Source organism: Corvus cornix, chromosome 2 (assembly GCF_000738735.6).
Source record: "Corvus cornix cornix isolate S_Up_H32 chromosome 2, ASM73873v5, whole genome shotgun sequence".
NCBI classification, from domain to species: domain Eukaryota; kingdom Metazoa; phylum Chordata; class Aves; order Passeriformes; family Corvidae; genus Corvus; species Corvus cornix.
Genome location: NC_046333.1, coordinates 97,369,585 through 97,391,813, shown reverse-complemented (window position 1 = coordinate 97,391,813; position 22,229 = coordinate 97,369,585). Strand labels below are relative to the sequence as shown.

General features: G+C 35.8%; 1 protein-coding gene across 2 annotated transcripts in view; it reads left to right on the top strand.

The window, feature by feature from the left end:
- Positions 1 to 22,229, top strand: part of DOK6 (docking protein 6) — a 249,503-nt gene that overhangs the window by 57,621 nt on the left and 169,653 nt on the right. The gene's annotated exons all lie outside the window — the stretch shown is intronic.

Here is a 22,229-nt window from a genome sequence, read left to right as displayed (position 1 = left end):
ATCCCTTCCCTGTGTTTTCCTCCTCAGAAAGCAGTAGAACAGCCATTTAGTTGTGCCACCTGAGAGATGGCTGAGGGAACTGATCCTGCTTTAGCAAGACATAAATAATAAATAAGTACAGTAGCTCTCTTCTTCCTCTTACCAGCCAAAATAATTTATTATAAGGCTTTAAATCTGATTCCACAAACAAATATTCTTGTATTCTGGCACCAGCTGTGCACTGAGGTAGAGGGCACAAATAAATGGTTGGAGCCAGGAGCACCTAAAACTAGTTTTGTTGCCAAGGGCATCTTAACATGAAAACACAGCCCTGGAATAATATTAGGAACAGAAATATTTATACTCTCTGCAGGGAGCTGGATCTGTTTTCTCTTGTGTTTGGTTAATGTAAATTTAAAAATAAAAAAATGTATGAAACCATCAATGATTGTCTCCATTTGAAACTAATCAGAAAGAAAAGAAAACATGATTTCATCACAATTCTTGCAGATTGGAGGCTTGAATCCTGAAGTTATTTTTTTTCTCAGTCTTCATGTTTGTTAGGGCTTTTCATTTGAATATTTAAGATTTTAACAGCTGAAGCAGGTATTTGCTGTGTTAAGATTTTTGTGCTTTGCACCCTTTCCAAGGTGACCACTGATCATATAAGAACTGTGGAGCAAGAGCAAGTGAACATAACTTATTTAATGTAAATTTCCTTTCTGTAAGAAGGTCACGGCATCCAATATTTGTGACACTAAGTATTACATCTTTTTGGCACCTGCTCTGAGAGTAGAGTAAAACCTTTTATCAGGTATTATCTCTAGGAATCACAATATTATCAGATCTGACCAGATTGTCAAAAGAAAAAAAAAAAAAGTACTGATGTGGTTTTTGCAGATAGTTTGCTTTTAGAAGATTTACTTCTTGCCATCATGGATGCTTTAAGGATTCAATATATTTTCCTCAGAGATATCATTTTAATCCACAGATGTTTATACTCAGGCTACATAAAAGGAGCATTATTGACCAGTCAAAGGAATCGAATTTTGACTCCTTTCTTCATATTTTCCACGAGGAAAGGAAAGAACTTCCAATGAAATGCTAGATCATGTTTTCTAGAAATGATTCTCTGTCTTGCTGTCTTTCACCTCATGAAGGCTTCAAAAGGGGCAGAGAGTGAATCACACTCAGTACTTGAAATGAAGCTGAAATTTCTCATCCATATTGTGAGACTGAGCCCTCATTTAGAATTCATCCTTTCTGGCCATATTTCTGGATTCATGAGCCCTTAGTATTACCTCTGGTTTCCAGCACAACACTTGTGAAGGCTAACTATTATCTCTTTTATTCATATGATCCAACAATTGCTTGTAGGAAAATGTCCTACAAAGGTGGCATTTCAGTGTAGATATTAAGAGTACGAGATTAATAAAAGAAACTTCAATGGTTTCTTTTTACTCAGATATTCTGCTCCAGATTTCATACGAGAGCACGGTTAGATTCCAGACTCAAAATCCTTAAAGAGTCAGTGAAAACATTTAAAATTAATATGATATATTAATGTATTAGAAATGGCTAAATAAAGACCAGAAATGGCAAAGGAAATTGATTGGTTTTTTCTGAAATGTGTTTTCTGTAATAGCCATATTGTCTTTCCCGCTCAAGTGTCCAGTGAAATTGGTAGAGTGTAGCTATGTTATTAGCAGTAAAACACTGGAGCAAATTCAGAGTGATACTTCTTTCCTCACGTTCTGATATTCAGTGTTTTCTTAGCTAAAGAATTAATTAGTAATGTCATGAATGCTACTCTCTTGTAAGCACTTCCTCTTTTGAGTTTGTCTACATTTACATGTGGTACTTATTGCTAGAGCAGTAAGTTCCACAAAACTATTTTTAAGGATATGAAGAGGACTTCCTTTATTATTTAATTTACTGAAAAAAAATTTCTCTCATGCTGCTAGTTTTTTGCATCATGAAACAGTGAGCACTTATTCCACGTCCATCTTTTCTGTGGTAGCCATGATTTTATGTACTTGCACAATCTCCACAGGCATGCGTTTTCCAGACTGAGGCATTTCCATTGTTTTAGTCTATCCCATTTCAGAATCTGTTATATACTTTTGGTATCTATTCTTTCCCTTCTCCATATGTTTCTACTGCACCATGTCTGTTCTGAGTAGCAGTAACCCTGGTTCCAAAAGCTATGTTGATATTTCACAATTTTACAATACTTATTCCTTTCCTATTCACTCTGGTTTTTCTTTTCTTTTCTACTGGTTTGGGTGGTATTGCAGCCAGGCTTACTGCTCTGTATTTCCACAGTCCATATCCAGTCTCTTGAGAGAACATTTTTTTGTCACATTTCCTACTTTTTGCACTAGTAATGGGGCCAGTTTAAAGGCTAATTCATTCACTTTACTTAATCTTTGGAATTTGCATTTGGGTTATTCATCTCTTGTATAACTGCTGTTGTGTTGTAGTAATCTTTTATTATTCATTTTATTGATTATTTTCCAGAGCCTCTTTTACTAATGCTTTCACTGAGACAGCTACTTATTTGATGCCAGGGAAAACCCAACCAAAACCAAAACAGTGGTTTGGATGTCACTCAAGCTCCTTGGTAGACTGATGCAAAGAATTAATTTAATTGCTTGTTTTATTTTTTCTCTTACAGCCTTAATGTTCTTTAAACATTTCTTTCACATGCTGATAATCTTCTGGCCCTGCAGGCCCCCCTGGCACTGGATATTCTTATTTTTCATTATTTTTATGTTGCAAAATGTTCTTTGGCCTGACTTAAAATTTTACATTTAACATGTTAAAGTTTATGATCATCTCCGTTTTCTTTAGCTGGATACAGCTTTCACTTTTTAAAGAATGCATTGTAAAAATTATTTCTGCCAGTTTCTGATTGTTAAAAAACCAGCTTTCTTTCGGTCCATCATGTGTGATATATATTCAAACTTACATTTTATGATAGTGTTTGTAAAAATTAAAATCATGCTTTAAAAGACTTTAAACAGCTCCATTTAATTTCAGTTTACTAGTTTAAATACTTGCATATATAGCTGATCTCTTTGAAGTGAATGCTACTGCATTAATGTTTTAATTTATTAACCTCAATTATCTTGTTTCTTCATTAAAACACCATAGTATCACCTCCTATGTAGTTTTTTTCATTTCTATACTAGAATGTACTCAACTAATTATTTTTAACAGAATTTCCAAGTTGCCTAACATGCCAGTGTCCTCATTTGTAATGACTTAATTAATCTGAATTATTTTCTAATGCCTGACTGCTGTCTCTACTGTGTATCTTTTCTTAATACCTATCACTTCAGCAGCGTCATGTTGAGAGTCTGTGTTTTGTTAAAAAACAAAAAGTCAGTATTATTTTTTACCAAGTAGAGAAATTGCCTGTGACAGCTAAATGTGCATCTTTTCCTCTTTCCACTGAGACATTGGAAACCCATCAGAGATCATTGCTCAACTATCTCCTTTTCAGATAACTTGTGATACTGTTTGCTCACAGAAAGAGTTCCAGTTCCTTAAAATCCAAACAGATTCACTATCCTTTCCCATCTCTTTTTTTGCGTTTTACTGAAGACCTAAATCCCACATCTGTGTTTCTGCTTTTACTTCTATTACCTTTGATGCACCCTTAAAAGAAATACAATTCCTGCTCATAGGAAATGCAGATTGAATACATGGAGATTTCCTGACCTGGGCACACCGAGATCTAAGGGAGAAACCTAGTTCCTGATTTTATTCTGGCATTTATATATCATCCAATTAATTACCTCAATATCATTAAGCTAAAACTACAGCAAACAGGAGTTTTGGGAAGATGTGAGACTAATTTGGAGCAAGGTATAACTCCACAGGCATGAATTCCTCTCTTCAGATATGGACACAGGTGGAGGAAGGAATCTTTGAAAAATAAAGGTATATAAACACTAATGAAATAATTTAGCACTAAATAAGCATGCAAATACATGCTTAGTTTCTGAACTGTTTCAAAGAATGCCAAAGGAAGCTCTGACACATTTTTGGCATTTAATCTTCCTCCTTTGTATCCTATGAAAATTAGTAGGATTTGCTGACCAAGCTAAGCCAAGGCAAGTCTTCTCCCCCCTTGCTGCTGTACTTTCTGTGTCTCATAAACAGCCAAAACTCTCAACATTTGGTCAACAAGCAAAACTGTTATGTAGGCAGGAACAGGTTACCTGTACATTATCTCGACTTGTTTGCTAAAAATACTCCTAATTGCAGTGAATTTTGTTATATGAATATATACTCATTTATCTTACTGGATAATTTCAGCAAACTCATCAAAAGGTAACATTTTGCCTTCATTAGTTGAGAGAAGCTATACATAGCATCTCTTCTAATTTGGAACAGTTGTGATATTTTTTCCTCTTTTTTTTTATTCCCCAAGAAAGGTTTTTGTCATTTCTAATTACTTTGTTATTGTGGGGTTTGTTGTTGTTGTTGTTGTTGGATTTTTTTGTTTTAGATGGTCACTATTTTGTTTATGCGCTCGGTGGTAACATTCTCAACCTAGAAGAAACAAATACCAAAATGTCAGCTTCCTTGTGTGAACATTCCCTCATAATATATATGTTGCATATAAAATCTTCTTTTTCAGGTCTTGAAATTTCGAATTCGCATGAATCAACACAATGTTTTGCTTTCCAGATGACAAAAACCACATTATAAAAGACTGAAACTGTAATTTATGCTGGGGTTTGTTTTCACTGTGGATATTTTCTAAGATTAATTTTTGTCAATTTATATTTTAAGAAGATGCACAATTTTTTTTTCTGTAATTTTCTCCAGAACTTTAAAGTAGCCACATTTCTAGTCACTTTTAAGTATTAGCACTATCATTGTTCAAATGATCTATATTAGTTATCTATCAGCACTATCTGCACTTTGGATGTGAAGTTAGGAAAATATCCATGAAAATTAATAAGGTGATTCCATTAAAAAAAAAACAAACAAACAAACAAAAAAAAACCCAAAAAACCAACCAGCTTTTATCTTACTGTTTTCCAATCTATTTTTTATCACCTTCATTTCACTGGAAAGAGGTTTAAACCATCTATAGGATTCTCTTTCAGGTTATTTTGTATAGAACCAGTGTATGAATACCAACTTTCGCCATTAAATACAGTAACAGTAATGAGGTACTGTTTTACTGTTTTCTCATGAGCTGTCAGCTCACAACTGTTTTATTCTATGTGTTATTACTGATATTTTTCAGGTTGGTATTTTTAATGGAAATTTGTGACTGGTCACTCATGCTTGTCCTTAACTTTAGCAGTTAGTAATGAAAACTTTCTCAATCAATTCACAAACTGCAGTTTTGCTGATGGTGCTGATTTCGTGCTATGAATTTCTGCCAACACTAAGCTTGTGAAGCCCTAAGCTAATTGACTTTCCAATTTCACAACTGAAGTAATATTGTGCCAAATTTCTTGGAACATTATTTTATAGAAGTTCATGCACGAAACTGACCCACATGAGTTGTTTGCCATCTGTTAATAAAACCAGAGCAAACAAACCACAAACCAGAAGTAAAAGAACTTTACAATATCCTTCATGCAGAAGTTGACAAGTTGGCATGCAAGAACACCATAAAAGCTTACAATCAGAATCACACTTTTAATGACACTGTTTTCTAACAAAGAAAGAAAAATCTTTAGTAATGGTTATAGAATAAAATATGCTAGGGTATTCTTCCTGCTGCACAAACACCTTTTCTTGTCTCCTCACCAAATCAAGTAAGTCCTGGGGCTTTGTTTCATGGAAGACATTCTACACATCCACAATGGTTACAGTGGGTGTAGCAAAGTTTTACGAACAGTATTTTCAGCTGGCATAAAAATAGAAAATGCAGAGATATAATATTTTATCTGTCAGAAACATAAATGCAAATTTTGGTGGTTTTTTTTAATTTAAGTGGTATAGTCTGCTGAAGAAGAATTTGCCACACAGGCAGTCTTTCAATTTTAATGTGCATAGTAACATCTACAATACAGTGATAATTAATAACAAAAATGAGAATCAGATTATTTGCTTTGTTTTCCTGTAAGAAATATCCTATAGATTCATTTTTACTTTGTCCTTTTTCCTTTGACATTTCCAATAAGCATTTAACACTGTTTTTCTTCTTCTGATTCACAAGGAGATTTTCAAATGTGCCTTGCATCGGATTGTAGCAATTCAGCATACTTGTATACATTTGAGCTTGTGAATTAAGACAAAAACTCCTACTGTAGCATGTTTTTAAAGGCTAGGTCAGGAATTTTTCTAAACAATGGAAAAATGGCATTTCAGCTCTGGCCTCTGCAGTGAAATGCCAAATTTTAGAGTTAGTTTCATTGGCTTTCCCTTGAGGGGCTTAGATTGCTCAGACTGGTTTCCAAAATATGCTGACTGAGGAGTGGCCATAAGGGCTCAGAATAGAAAATTGTAGCATAAGAATAATCTTTCTTTGTCAATTAAAGGGTTATTCAGAAACATAGCTTAACAATTTCTAGTTGGGAAAAGCATTTAAAATCCTTTCAAAAAAAAAATCAGTCTTTTCTCTTTTAAAAAAGTCTATAGCTAGATTTTCTGTTACAGTATCCTGAAGACAACATTTCTTTGAAGATCCAGTTGTGGATATCCTGTATCATAGGTGTGCCAACATCTACTCAATCAAATTCAAGGATAGGAAAGAACAGTTCCTATATTTTGCTCTTGCTTAATTATAAGCAAGAAAAAGTTGTACTTCTATCCATAGTGTTGTTACTTTGTGGAAACTGGAATGGGCCTTGAGGGTTTGTCTTGCCTGTGTCCAGTGACTCTGTAGGATCAGGCATTCCAAGGAATTCCCTAACGTTTCTCTAACTTGTTTAGAAACAGACTTTTAGTCACTGTATTTTAGAACTTTGTGATCAGTTTATTTCTTTTAGGACTGGATGGCCTACAGGATTTTTTAGGTCACAGATGTAGATGTATGTATTCATTGCATTCAAGTTTTTCTGTTGGAAACTAAGAACTTACTTGGATCTGCTTTTAGTGATATTTTTTTTTAAAAGATGGTATGTTTTTGTTCACTTATATTGATGTTGCTGATGGCCTTTTCTTTTGTTTGTTATGGTGTGATGTTACCTTTCCTTCCAGTTTGTTTTTAAAAGATGTATGAATAGATTTGTAAGATGAGGCAGTGTCCGGAATGATATTTTATTTTTTGATGTCAGAAGAATTAATAAACAAAGCCATTTACCTACAGAAAAGTGATAAAGGATTGTCACGGACTTTCAGTTGAGAATGCATAGTATGCACAATGGTATTCCTTAGTGACTCAAAAGGCAGGCTAGTCAGTGGAGAAATGTACTTCGGCATGTTTCCAATCTCTCCTTTCAATGTCATTGCCTTCAGTCTTGTTAAATTCTGCAAAAGGTAACATTTAGCACAAGAAGGCATTTGAAGAAAAGATAAATGACTGCAGAAAATAAGATGTTGTTTCTTTTGGATTGTCATGGACACAAAACTCAGCCACCATTTTTGTCAGAACTTGTGCTACAAACCTTGACTAAATACAACGCCTGAATTTTCGTTTTGTTTTAATGTCCTTTCAAGACTTCTGCCAAGAGCAGAGAAGCAGCTGCTTGGGATTGACCCAGTTTATAAATACAAGGTGTGTTACGGGTCATAAGAATAAAAAGTGCATCTAGCTCTGTCGTTTTTCTCTAGCAGTGCCCATAAGCTGATATGCAGTGAGCAGGAAAAGCAAAACAAATTTTTATGTTTCACAACTGGTGTCCCAGCTTCCAGTGGTTTCTCACTCATGAGCTTTCCATGCTTTCTCTGCTTGGTGTTTCTTAACAGATCCCTCTTCCAGTGCCTGTTCAGCCTTTCCTTGAATCCACTGCTATATTTGCATCTGCAATACTCTTTGCCAAAAATACATCCATGGCTTCCTACCCACTGCCAAACAAACCATCTCTTGTGACTGGTTTGAATCTGACTTTTGCTGTCTTCTTCTCCTACCCTCAGTTCCTCTATTGGAAGAGTTGGTTAGTAATTTACCCCCAGCTCTCCCACACCACATTGGTTTTTGCTTTCAGACATCTGTACTTCATTTACCTTCTCTGCTGGCCTCTAAACTCCTTCTCCAGGCTGAAGAGGCCTTGTTGCTCTTCTGACATGAGCTGTTTCATTCTTTTGTGATAGGACCTGTTTCCTCTCTGACCCCTCCTATTCTCTCTCTTTGAGAGGAATGAAAGTTGGTGTGAGCTCAAGCATGGGTAAATCATGGTCATAGTGGCACAAAAATGCTCTCCATTTTTCTCTGTTGCTTTTGTGACCAACTTTAGCACTTGATTTACCCTTCTGACAGCCACTGAGGACTGAGCAGATGTTTTTAGAGAACTGTCTATACTGTGCTGAGACTTAAAGCCCCTCTTTTCCTAAAATAGATGGTCCTGGTTCCCAGACTTGTGTTAACTGATGTGTTTCTGTGCTGCAATTTCCCCCTGTTTCCTTAATAATAACCATCAAAAGTCTTTTGGAAACCAAAATATGTATTAAAAATTAATTTAATATGGACAATGGTACTTAGGTAAATTGCCCTTGTATTTTAGTGTGTATGTTGTCTTTTCCCTGTATCATAATGTGAAGTAACAGTATATGCTCTTTAGTCATGCACCTTGTTTCTTCTGAAATGCGGCTTCATTACTGGGACATTAAAATGCATTAACGACATGAGCTATATACCTATATCAAAGTTCAAACTTCTTATCTTAATTAGTACTGGAAGAAATTGGCAGAAAACTTTACAATTCAGATAAATCTTTCTATCCTTTTTAAAGAGAATGGGTTGCTACTTTCATCCTCTAAGATCAATGAATTAAATATGGGTTCAGTATAAATTTTGTGCCCTCCTAATCGGAAGATCTTCTTCTGTTGCATAAGAAAGTAATGCAAATTCAGTGTCTCAGGTAAAGATAGTAACCATAAATCTATGGTTTAGATATGTAGAATATTCTTATTTTCCCTAAATGAGGATATAATGAATTAATACTCAACTATAACAAATGTTACAGTTGAGTGTTGAGAGTTTATTTCTGTTAAACAATAGCAATACTGCTAAAAAATATTTTTAAAATTTCGGTGATGATACATGTATGTAGCTTCTGATGAAGTATTAACTTTCTTTCATTAAGCTGTTCTTGCAAAACTCAGTGTTTGAATTTAGCCTCTCTGCTTTTGGAGCGTCCAGATTTACTAATGAGGGTCTTGCTTGGTCCATAGTAAATTACAGCTATAGGGAGCTAAATTAGATAAGGACTTTTTTAACATAAGTCCTCTGAAATACATGATGCAGAAATTTTTTTATTCTGTTTTATATCTGCAAAAGGATTTGTGATTATGTTAAAAAATGGCACCTTTTCTGTAAGTTCTTTGGGGTTTTCGGGTTTTTTTGAGTAAACATTTAAACAAGGGAACAGTTAAAAAATAATAAAGTCCTAGATGTCACTACTGAAAATAGGAGTACATAGGACATTGTAGAGGACTTGAGATGCAGAATGGATTACCTCACCTGAAGAAAATATGGTGGAATGAGTCACTTGGCTTGTCTCTCTTGGAATTCAGGATGTTTCTTCCTTGTCATCTCAGAAATTAGCTCAACAAAAATTGCAGCAGTTTTCTTAAATCAAATCCTCAAAAAAAGGGTTTTTATTTGTGGAAGTGTTTACATGGTCAGGGTCTGGAATAGAAAATAGAAGACAGAAAGCCACTCTACACATAGAGGAAACAAGAACAGAATAAGATACCAGAGGGATGGCAGGGTAACTTAAAAAAGTTCTATTTGTATATTGGTCTACTGTGTACTCTTTTCTTCAGATAAAAAAAGGAAAGACTTTTCCCCCCCAAACAGAAATGGTTTTGATAAGAGAAATAATATACAGGAATGTACATATTCAGCCAGCTAATAATTGTTATATGAAATATCTATGTAATTCCATTAAAAATTCCCTGCACTCCCAAATTCGCTATTGCAATTCAAAATTCAAATTCAGGTGCTGATGCCTACACATGAGAATATGTATTTTATGTATAAATAAAGGAATTTGGTCCCTATTTCTATTGTTCAGTGAAGCATAAGCAGCAGCAATTGTGCTCTCAAGAAAGATAAAAAGGGTAAAATCCTATGTACCTTTAAAATAATTGGCTTTGTGTTTGTGCATGCACAGCAGCCAAGGACTTAATGAAAACTTTAAAATCCTTCATTCATACAGCCTCATAGAGTGTAAACAACCAGGTAGAAGACTTTGATAGACTGCCTCATTATAGTGGTGCCTGTGCCATTTAATCACAAAGCAGACGGCAAGCCAGTGGCCTCTTACAATGTAGAATGTAATTTTTCTATTTGAAAACTATTTTGCACAAGCCAAACTCAATTGCTTTAAAAATAAAAGCTGAAACACCTATTCCAACCTACTTATATTGGCTCGCACATATTTCCTTACAAGTCAGGATGGATATGCCTGGTTGATACTCAGAGCTGTCAAAATATTAGCATACAACACTAAGTTTATTTATTAAAAAAATTACCTTTGACTACGGAAGTTCTTCATAATTTCTCACTCTTTCCTTTTCTTTTTCATTTTGTCATAATGAGCGTTAACAAAATGTGCATCTTTGGTGCAGCTGTTGGAATTTCTTTGTAATTTTCCTAGAAGTCTGTATTTTTTCAAAATACAGGCCAAAATTCAGGTAAAAATGTGTTAGAATCAGATACAATTTAAAATCCTATATTAAAAGCATCTGGGGTTTGATTCCTTACAAACAGTTTTATCACCTGCATTTTAAGAATGAAGTCTATCTGAAGATGTTAGTCAAATCCATTGTGTAATTCTGTCTTATCATAGGCTTAAGTTTTTTCTTCTCAATCTTCATTTTAAAGTACCTCATTTATAGCAATATTTGAATATTTGCTAACTACTAAATAATTTGTGTTTTCCTAATCATGAATGTGCTCTATCTTAATTATAATACTTCATCTTACCAGTATAATTAAACTGTAAGAAAATATGTAATTAAACCTTCCCTGATGGAATACAGTCTGTAATTGTCCTGGTTTAGCACCAGCCAGCAGCTAAGCCACACACAACCACACAGACACTTTTCTGGTGGGACTGGGGAGAGAATCAGAAGGGTAAAAGTGCAGAAATCCGTGGATTGAGACAAAAACAATTTAATAGGCAAAGCAAAAGCTGTGAGGGCAAGCAAACCAAAACAAGCAATTAATTCACAGCTTCCCATGGGTGGGCAGGTGTTCAGTCATCCCCAGGAAACCAGGGCCCCATAGCACATAGTGGTAACTGGGGAAGGCAGACACTCCAAACATCTCCCTGTTCCTCCTTCTTCCCCCAGCTCTATGTTCTGAGCATGCCACCATATGGTCTGGAATGTCCCTTGGGTCAGTTGGGGTCACCTGTCCTGGCTGTGTCCTCTCCCAACTCCTTGTGCACCCCAGCTGCCTCACTGATAGGATGGGGTGAGGAACAGAAGAAGCCGTGACTCTGTGTAAGTGAAGCTCAACAGTAATGAAAACATGCCTGGGTTATCAACTGTTTGAGGCACAAATCCAAAACACAGCCCCATACCAGTGACTGTGAAGATTAGCTCTATCCCAGTCAAAACCAGCACAGTAATATAATACTCATTAGACAGAACCTCTCATTAAGTTACACACAATTTTGTTAGTAGTGTAAGCGAGTGTCTTTTATATATTTTGTTATCTTTTGCTTTTTTTATTAAGAGGAATGTAAATACTGGGCTACAATGACTACAAAGCCTGTTAAGCATAAATAACTTTATACAAATATGTGCAGTTCTTCAGACCAAGAGTGGAATTCTGTTTTATGAAGAACTGTAATGAAAGTCTGTGCAAGAATTTATATTCCAAACAGCTTGTCAAAGTGAGACCAAAGAGTCTTGAACTGTCAGCTTTCTGCATAGAGCTGGATTCTGCCCTACAATTACAGCAGCTTGAAGCATGAATTATTTCTTCCATGACATTTTCTTGCATTTTAGGTGAAAGTTTGAATCAGCAGATATTTGCACAGCTCTAGCTGCTTTTTGCAGTCAATCTCACTGAAGATAAGTGGAGCCTGCTTATGTCTGTCAAGAGATTCTGTATGCAAATGTATGTATATGAGAAGAATGAGGTAGCTAGATAGACTGCATGATGATATCGACAGGGACCTTTTCTATGGCTACCTGAGTTCCATTGTCTGAGGTGAAATAGGAAATATAGATACTTTTTCAGGTATTGAAACTGTTCAACATTATTAACTTGATTTTTAATATATTACTGTGTGTCAAAGGGAAGCAGAAAAATACACGGCAGAAGCCCTTTATGCAGCTACAGCAGGAGAAAGAGTGTCTGTGAACACACAGTGCTGTTGGTGAGATAAACCTTCTGCTGTAAAGGTGACGTGTGAAATAGGCAGAAGCTACTTCAGGTCAGAGGAAATCAAATTGCTTAAGTAATCAAGTTGCCATCTCTACTTTTCATTTTGACTAATTAGATGCCTAACTAACAGCCACTACAGTTTACATAGTCATTTTTCCTTGATGTTGTCTTTGTTTTTGCTGATTCTTTAAAAAAGATGCCTAGTGAACTATAAATCTATGTATTCTTGCATAAGGCTTGTCTGTTGTGAATAGATACTCAATATTTTTGTTTCATCTGGACCTAAGCTTCATAGAACAGAGTAAGTCGTTTCAAATTCAGGAAGTCAACAGCTCCTTTGCTGTATTTTACTTTCTACATATATACACAATTGTTTTTATTATGTGCATTTTGTATTAATTATATTTTAAAGATATATAGGAAACATGGTGCCAGTTTCTGGACTGGACTCTCACAGAACTTGGCACAGTCATTCTTTGTCCTGTCCTGAAAAATCTGCATTTTTCAGTTTTCAGTGAAGAGATTTGTGGTTTGTGTCATGATAAACCAGAGTCCTAATAGTTGTCATTTATCATCCAAAGAGGAACATGGATTTGAAGAACAAGATGATTCCCATTAATGCTTCAGAAAAATGAAGCTTGGCTTTTCCTTCCTTTTCTTTAAAAAAGCAAACTCATAAACTCTGTGGACTAAAACTCTTAGAGGGTCAACCTTTCTTGGAGGGTTTCAGTGTATCTCTGCCTATGAACAATAAGGTCTTGATTGTGTTCTTCTGGAATAAATGGAAGGTTTCCCATTGATTTAAATGCAGATCATGCAAAAGTAAAAAGAACATCTTTATGCAAGAACCAAAGAAAAACTACCGAATAGTTTAAATGTTTAAAAACTATATGAAGACCCAAGAAGAGCTTCAAATTTAGTACCTGAAAAAAAATTAAGTTTCAAATCTGGCTGGTTTTTTGCTTGTTTATCTTATAAAAGACTACTGAAATTAAATGTTTACATTGAGACATTTATGGAGCTGACAGATACAACTACTAGAGGTCAGCTGTAAAGTTTCTCCTAATATTAGTTTTAAAGAAATACAATTCTTATAGGAATTATGTTCATATAAGAAATTAAAGAATGGCTGTAAATTGATGTTTCTAATTAACAATTTGAATTTAAAAAAATAAACTCAACAAATATTTTATATTGTTTTTGTAAGATGTGGAGAAATACTTAATTTACACTTTTTTCCTTTCCTGTACTTTCTTTCCAAAATTCCCATAATACAAAGTTTAGTTTCACATATAGATACATGTTTGTGGGGGAGTCACATAATGCACAATGTAAGGTTCTGGTCTGTGGAGAAAATGGCAGCAGCCTGAAATACAACTTAAATGATGCAGAAGCAGCTCATCACCACTGATAATTAATTCTAAATCTCTGTGTTTGGAAAGTGAGAGATTTCCAGTTGTTTACTTCAAAACTACCTTTGTGTAACTTCAAAAAACTCCAGTCTTTATCTATTTTGAAACTAAAACACTTTGCTAGTTTGCTCTTTGCATGAGTTAGTGCTTATTTCACAAAACAAAGGTATATCTGCAGTAACTGAGATGACCAAAGGAAGCAAGCCTGTTCACCCAAAGGTTGATGACAAGAGATCTGGATAATTTAATTTGTAATTCTCCTTGTTATTGTCTTCCTTCTTGTAGTGGTTGCCTGCACAGCTGCTTTAAGTGTTACAGAAACTGCAGTAATTTTTGTACATGCCAAAACAGTTCTCGCAGATTCTGAGTAGAGCCATGCTAATTATAGAAACTATATTTTAACTGTTAAAATCCCCCTTTAAGGTAAGAAAATGTAAGCTTTCAGAGTTAAAAAGTTGTATTGCCATTTTAATTCCTTAGGATTTTTAGCTAGGGTGAAATCAGAGATTTAAAGTTTTATGCAGGCATGTAATCATCCATATTCAGTGATTTGGCAGAAGCATGGTGAAAAGTAGAGGTAATTCCACCATCCTATCTCTTCTCGAAGCATGGCTTGGGTAGACCACTTATACCAAATTACGTAAGTGTCTTTGTTGTATTTTTAAAATCTTCTGCATCTTTGCTGACATTGCTTAAAGGTGTGCTAGTTACTGTCAGTAGCTGTAATACTGGACACCTGTGAGCTTGGAATTAGGCAAAGACTACCAATTCATTTTATGTAGGACACTGAACAGGGAGCAGATGGCAATAAGCTTCAGTCAACATCAAGCTGGGGAGGATTCACACCACCAAGTTAGATGTGGAAAACTCAAAATCCCTTGGCTAATCCCATGAGCCAGCCATTCTCCTTAATTATGTCTTTCCATAAGAAGATGTACTTTACGTGTTCCAGTCTCAGCTGAAAGAACAAACATGATTTAATGTACTGACTATAGGATTTTACTAATCTATTTATTAGTTCCCCTTTCAAGGGAAGTTATAATGATGTGTTTTCACTTAAAGCAATTAGAATGTATTTTTAACAGGGGAAATTACTTAGATTATAATTACAGAGCATTATGCTATACTTTTAATGATTTTGCTCTTTAGAAAAATGAACAGTGAGAACCATTTTGCATAAAGTTATTACCTTGCTCTAACAACCTAATACTAACTTCCTTCTCAGGCTGTTGGGTGACCACAGCTGTTGGCCTGTGTCTTAGACTGAAATAAAAAAGAAGAAAATGAATGAACATTTGCAGTTGCATCTGTAGCAACTGAAATATTTGAGTCTTTGTATAGTTTTGAAGCAAAACCAAAGCTAATTTTGTGAAGGTTTTACTGCTGTTTTTTATATTTATAGTTCCCAGTGTTGCATGTTTTAAAATGGAAAATTAAATCTAGTGCTATAGCAGCAACAAATCTATGAGACAGTAAAAGCAAGCATGCCTTCTTCTATATGTTCAGCAGACAGCAAAGATAAAATAAAAGGTAGGACAAATGCAATTCTACTCCTTTTCCAGGGAGAAATTATGTGACACATGGACTTGGCAAAGAGTTGGTTTAGTCTCATGAGAAAAGTGGGCAATCACAAAATAGTAGGTATGGGGCGTGGCAGGTAGGTCTTCAGCCTCATGCATCCACTGGTTTGCATGCATTGTGTGGTGGGGGAAGTGGCAGGTGCTGTGGAGTCTGGACCAGTACCACAAGAAAATTTCATCCCTTTTCTTCTCAGCTGCAATGTAGACTCTTCTCTAAGAAGGCTATTTGGCTGAGCAGGTTTTGCAATGTTTGTTCTCAAAGTACATTAAGGAAGCTGTATACATTTTCCTAACCCTGAATCTTTCAGCTGGCATAGAAATTACTGAAATAATTGATAGTCGATAAAAGAGAAGTCTCACATTAGTGAGGTTATCTCAATCAATCCTCTGTACAGAGATCTAACTGAAAAATGAGCTATTATTCTTCTCTTTAATTCTCCTAAATTACCTCACATCAACAAACCTTGCTAGATCCCCTCCTGTGGAAGGTAATTTTCTGAAAGCATGCAAATAAAAAGCAGAAATGGCACTGTGTTGTAAAAGTGAGACAGAATACAAAAAGGTTAGAGATTACGGATTTACAGACAAATGGTTGGAAACACTAGTCCTTTGACAGTATTGCAGTAATCTCTTAGGTAAATACTTGCACTTTTTAGACGTTTCACTGCACAGTGTACATTAATAAAGGGTGCTTTGGTGAGTTGGGCAGTCTGAAAGGAGGGAGGTTCTGAGCTCTGGGTATTTCAATTAAGAGAGTGGAGACAGCTGCTCATTGTTTTCCTGGGCAGGAAATGCATTGGAAGTGAGTGGGCGTGAGCTGGTAAAATTTGGACCTTGAATGCATACCTGAAATATGGGCCTGAGTGCAATGAGAACAAAAGTAATGGGATTGAACAAGTTCATAGTACTGCATTGAAACTGGAAGAAGTAGGAGACTGAGATGGTAAGAAGAAGGTAGGGCTCAGCAGGTAAGGGGATAGGAAGGGTGCAGTAAACAAGTGGATTCATAACACAGCTCAGATCTCTTGCAGACATGTTTCTGGTAAGTTGAAAATAAAGCTTAGCTTCACATATGGTTTTTGTTGAGGTTCCGTCACTATCAGATAAAACATGGGTTGTAAATTATGACCTACCTGCATCTCAAAATACTTTCAGCCATCATACCAGTTCTCTTTTTCTCCACACAGATAAATATTTCTCTTTTAAGATACCAGACACTGTGAACCAAAGCAACTAAGCAGGAGTTTGTGTGATACATAGTACAGGAAGATGATCCATGTTGTTCACTGACAGAAATATCTTAATTTGATTATAAACCCATCTTGTAACATAGGGCTTTCCTTTAGTCACAGCAGTTTATTAAATCCTCTAGGTGTGGGATGGCTGTCTGTTTAAGATGAACTGGCTGGGTGCCACTAGAAGCATTTGGTTCTTGTAAAAGTCTATCAAGACTCGACGTTTTTGTTGTGAATCCCTGAAAGGGTTACAGGATTTGAGAAAAAAAAATGAAGCTGGCTCTTGTGGTATGTGGGTGAGCTGGAATTTTAAATTCCTTGCTGGAATTTTAAAGATGAGAGTGAAGAACAAGGAAAGCTTGGAGGTTTGTTGGAGGTTTGATTCAGAGCAGTTCTGTCAAAGATAGGGAGACTCTGTGGAAGACAGAGCATGTGTTCAATGTGTTATTAATTTTTCCTCCTTTTGCTTTTTACTTTGCTATCACAAGGCTGCTATTGTGTAGGCAGCTTGTCAATGTACAGTATATTTGAAATGCTCTGATAGGAGCAGAGTGACTAATTGGCTTGGCTGTATTGAAGGAATAACAGTTTGTAGTCAAATTATTTCTTTTGTCAGCTTTAAGATCTGTTCTGAAAAATATCCTCTGTGGGGAACTCTTGAAAAAAAAGTTTTAAAATTTCCTCAGAGTTATGACTTCTTTCTAAAAAAGACTCTATTAAATTCTTTTTTGTTTGTTTTCTCTTCATGAATTATGATCATTATTAATGTGGTAGCTTTTTTCCAGAGCTTTTTTGTTTATTAACTAATAGTGAAACCTATGCTTCTGTGAATATCAATTTACTATTAGTGTTGTTCAGTAAATAATGAATGTTAGCAGTAGACAAAAAATTTTAAATCAACTTCATGTCTAAAACATAGAGTACATTGTATTCTTCTATCCTCTAAGGGCTTTATATTGAGTACTGCTGCTGTAAGGCATGTGAAGAGCTCATCCATTATTTAGATAATTTGTGTTTTGATACAAAGGATATAAGAAATGTGAATGGGCATTAAAATCAAGCATCTATTTTGAAGTATTCATCCATTCACTGTTTGAGATCTACTGGAAGTTAACTAAAGAACTTTGGTGTTAAGATTGATTTAAAAAAAGCAAAAAAAAACCCCAAACAACCCAAACCACAACAAAAAAGGCAAGGACTTGTTGGTTTCTTTCTATGTATTCATGTTAGTATTCTAGCTGAAGATATTTTGATCCTCTTTAAGAGGATACCTGAAACTAGCTCCATGAGTTTGAGTGCTTGGCAAACATTTCCTCAGCCTTGCTTTTCTCTCAGCTTTCAGTAAGAGTAGAAGCCATGACCGTGCTTGGTAAAATGGTGTGTTGTTATGTAAATAGATGTGACACCACCAGTTTATGCTTCATTGCTAGATCAAATGTGAAGATATAAATGAGGTAGAAATCTCTAGGATACTGTTTCTATATAAGGAAAAAATTTAAATACACCAAATATTAATTATTAGTTAATTGAGGTGTTTTTAATATGTCATGACATTCAGATTTTTTTTTTTTTTCTATAGCTAATCCATAAAGCACTTGTCTAAATTTTGAGAGCTTCAGGTTCTGTGCCTGATTCAAACTGGTTGGGCACAAACCTGTTTCAACCCAGGAATAAGGGCGCTCAACAGAGATGTCAAATTACAGCAGAGCTTACATAAATACTCTGTTGTCCTACTGTCCTGGTTTCATCTGGGATAGAGTTAATTTTCTGCCTAGTAGCTGGTACAGTGCTGTGTTTTAGATTTAGAATGAGAGCAATGTTGATAACACACTGATGTTTTGGTTCTTGCTAAGCAGTGTTTACACAACATTAAGGCCTTTGTTCCTCACCCCACCACGCCAGCAAGGAGGGTGGGTGTGCACAAGAGTTTGTAAGAGGTACAACCAGGACAACTGACCCCAACTGACCAGAGGGATATTCCATATTTTATGGCATCATGCTCGGTATATAAACCAGGGATACAGCTGGCTGGGGACCACTGCTCGGAAACTGTGTGGGCATTGGACGGTGGGTGGTGGGTGAGCAATTGCATCCTGCATCACTTGTTTAGTGTATCCTCACTGATTTCTCAAATTGTTGCTTCTGTGTTGTTTTCTCTTCCATTTCTATCCTATTAAAATGTTGTTACCTCAAACCACAAATTTTATTTTTCCCCCCCAATTTTCTCCCCCATCCCTCTGGCAGGGGACAGTGAGTGAGCGAGCAGCTGTGTGGTGTTTAGCTACCTGATGGGTTTAAACCGTGGCACCTGCATTTTCAGTTCTCACGAAACAGGATGATTGTTCTCTAGTAAGGTCTAAGCAAATTCTCTTTACTAAATTCAAGAAATTAACAAGGTAATTGATGAAGGAACTGCCAGCAGTCATGTTCAAGTTTCTGGTTGGGTATCTATGTGTACCTGCAGGGGAAAAGGTTCTGTCAGACATTTGTTTTGCTTGGTTTGAAAGGATTAAGTAAAGAAATTGGTAGGGGGTGGAGGGAGTACAGAAGGGGAGATAAATGTTCATTTCTAAGGCTTTCACACTCTGCTTGTGTTACTGCAATACAGGAAATATCTGTCCCGTGGGTTTGAACAGGATCATTCATGTATGAAATGAGTGATTTTTAGACATTGTCCTCTATTGCCACAAAACCTACTTCTAATACAAAATGTGTCTGGGTCATAACTCTCATCTGAATTTTCCTGAATCATAATGATGATTATGTCACTACTTGGGCAGCTCATTTTTTTGGTGGACAATCATCCTGCCCTTCAGCTGTGAAGCCAGATGTCACTGCCTCCAAATAGGGTCCTTAGCTGACCATCTCACAAGATCACAAGTGTACTTGCACCTCTCTTTCACTTCCATGTTTTAGTCATTGCTGCTTGAATAGGTGCAAATATTCAGGGCCAGAGGTGAAATTCTTGGTCATAAATGAGACAACTGAAATGCCAGCTTTCAAATCACAGCTGCCATTTTCACTGTTAAAATTCCTTTGTTTTCAGTCTTGGACTATCCTAGAGTCTTCTCTGGAGGGTAAGTGCTAATTATTTCATTCTATCTGAAAAATGCTTCTTCAGTGACACAAGATAGAAATTTAGTTCTCATTTCCTTCTAATTCTCAGAAATCAAATTATTTTTTCCAGTTTGTATTTAGTTGTGAATAGTTACTTCCCTGGGGTGTGGTGAATACCACAGCAAAAGAAGCAGGGTAACATGAAAAGAAGGATAGTAACTTTATTTATATATTTACCACTATCATATTTATCTCAAAGAATCTGCTATTGGGAGTTGAAAATGTAATTTTTTTAAAAACTTTTTTATTCTTTCTGGTGAATCTGACTACATGTCAATAGGTTGAAGCAACTTGTTCTGCCTGCCTTCAGCAGTACTTGTAGTTGTTTAGATAAGAAGTGAAAATCTAGTTATTCATCCTAGGTGTCATCACAAAGAAGTTTTTGCCCTGTTCTTCCAGCCAGTATTAATTGCAGGTGACGTGCAGACGAGCAGCTTTTTTGGAATGCTTAGAAGTAAATTCTTTTCTATTTGAGCAGTACTTTACATCTGTGGAATTACACCAGTCTCAGACACTTAGGACTCCTGGGTTAGAAATGAAAATGTCTAAAATACAACAGAAGAACATTTTAAGATCAATGAAATTTCAACAATGTCTCTTGTAGTTTGCAAGGTGTTAAATATGCTTTTGAAATTGTCAGAAAGCACTTGATTTGAGCCTGTGGTCCCTCTAGCATAGGTTGTGATGTAATTTCATGATGGATGCATCAAAACCACTTCTACAACAGTGGCAGGACCTGAAACCTGATGTGGAAAAGAGGAGACAGTTGCCATTACAGAAAAAAAACCCACTTTAATTTAAAACCCTGTATGTTGGCCATATACTATTTCTTCTCTAAAATTTAACAAAATGGTCATACTTAATCTGTGCACACTACTGGTTATCTTAGACTGCTAGTAAAACGTACAAATTCTGAACTTTCCCAGAGACACCTTTGTACAAATGTCTTGATGATATGATCAAAACTTCAGAAACTTGTGAACAAAGATTACATTGTGTAGTGGAAAGTAAAAGCACACGTTTTTATAATAGCATGATCCCAGATCTAGTTATTTCTGTCCCTTCATAATTTCAGAAGAATGGAAACCACCATTCCAGTGTTTGCAGTCTAATTTCTATTCAGCTTTTGTTCAGAGCCTGACATCTGCATGTGTGTTTTGAACTGTGCTGTTTCGGCTGAAGAGACGAGGGCAGACACTTATGCAACTTGGAGGCATAAAGCCTGATAGATTAAAAGAAAATGCATATTCTTACTCTAGACAAAGCAACTCTAATCTTTTCCCTAGAAGTTACTGAACCTTAATTCTGAGATATTGTAATAAATTTTGCCTCTATATAGTGGGATGAACCCATTGTTAAAAGACCCTTGCTTTCACTAAAGTTAACAATACATAAAGTTTTTAGGAAATCCTTTATTTGGAAGGGAGAAAGTTGAGTTTCAGCTCGGAAGGGGAAAGAGCTGCCATCTGTAAATTACTTATTCAAAAATGTGATGAAAGGTTTTATTGCCAAGAAGAGGGTAGCAATATAAAAATGGGGGAGAGGAAGTGGGAAGAGAAGACTAAGGAAGTGGAAAGAGAAAACTAAGGGAAAAGCACACTGTATTAATGCTGTCTAGAGTTTCAAAAGTAGTCCTTGATGGACAATTGGCTTTGCTTGAGAATCCTGCTTCCAGGGTGTACAAGTGGAAGAACCTCTTGTAGGCTCTGTGGACCAGTTTTGCTTCAGCTCATTGAGTTCCAGTTTTAAAGAGAGTAGAGGGCAGAACTGAGAATAAAAAGGCTGTATGTTAAGAGAAGATCTCCATATTGTTTTCTCTCAGAAATTCCTCACAGAGAAAATTGTAACTCTAAAAGGAAATTTGAGCATTTAAGGTTAAATTTAGTCACTAATTCACTTATTCATAGGATCATGGAGATGAGCTAGTCCAACACCCCAGAGTGGGACTGTTAACTACTGGTATGTGATTTTAAAATAATCTCAGCCATCATATCAAGCTTTTGCTGTTCACAGTTTGCAGGAATTCTCTGCAGCAGTAATAAAAAGGACAGTAAAATAGATTTCTTAATGTAAGCACTCTCTTAAAACACATCCACATCTCTTATGGCAGTTCTAAGAAATTCTAATCACCTGTAGCAAAATCGGAGAGTACTGCTCTAGAAATTAGAACTTCAGCCAGCAATGCTTGCAAGTGCTTATATTTTTTAATAGCATAAACTTTGTTTAAATCCTGTGTGCTAATTAATTTTCCCCTTGGAGTGCTTATAAATGAGTTAAATGAGTTAAATTTTGACATCTTCTGTACTTTCATTTTGAGGGTATACATTATCCCCAGTAAAGCTTCTGAGTAAAGGTATACACACACATTGAGACATTTCATCGTGGGTGTATTTTTAGAACAAACACCCACTTGTATAATTGTCTT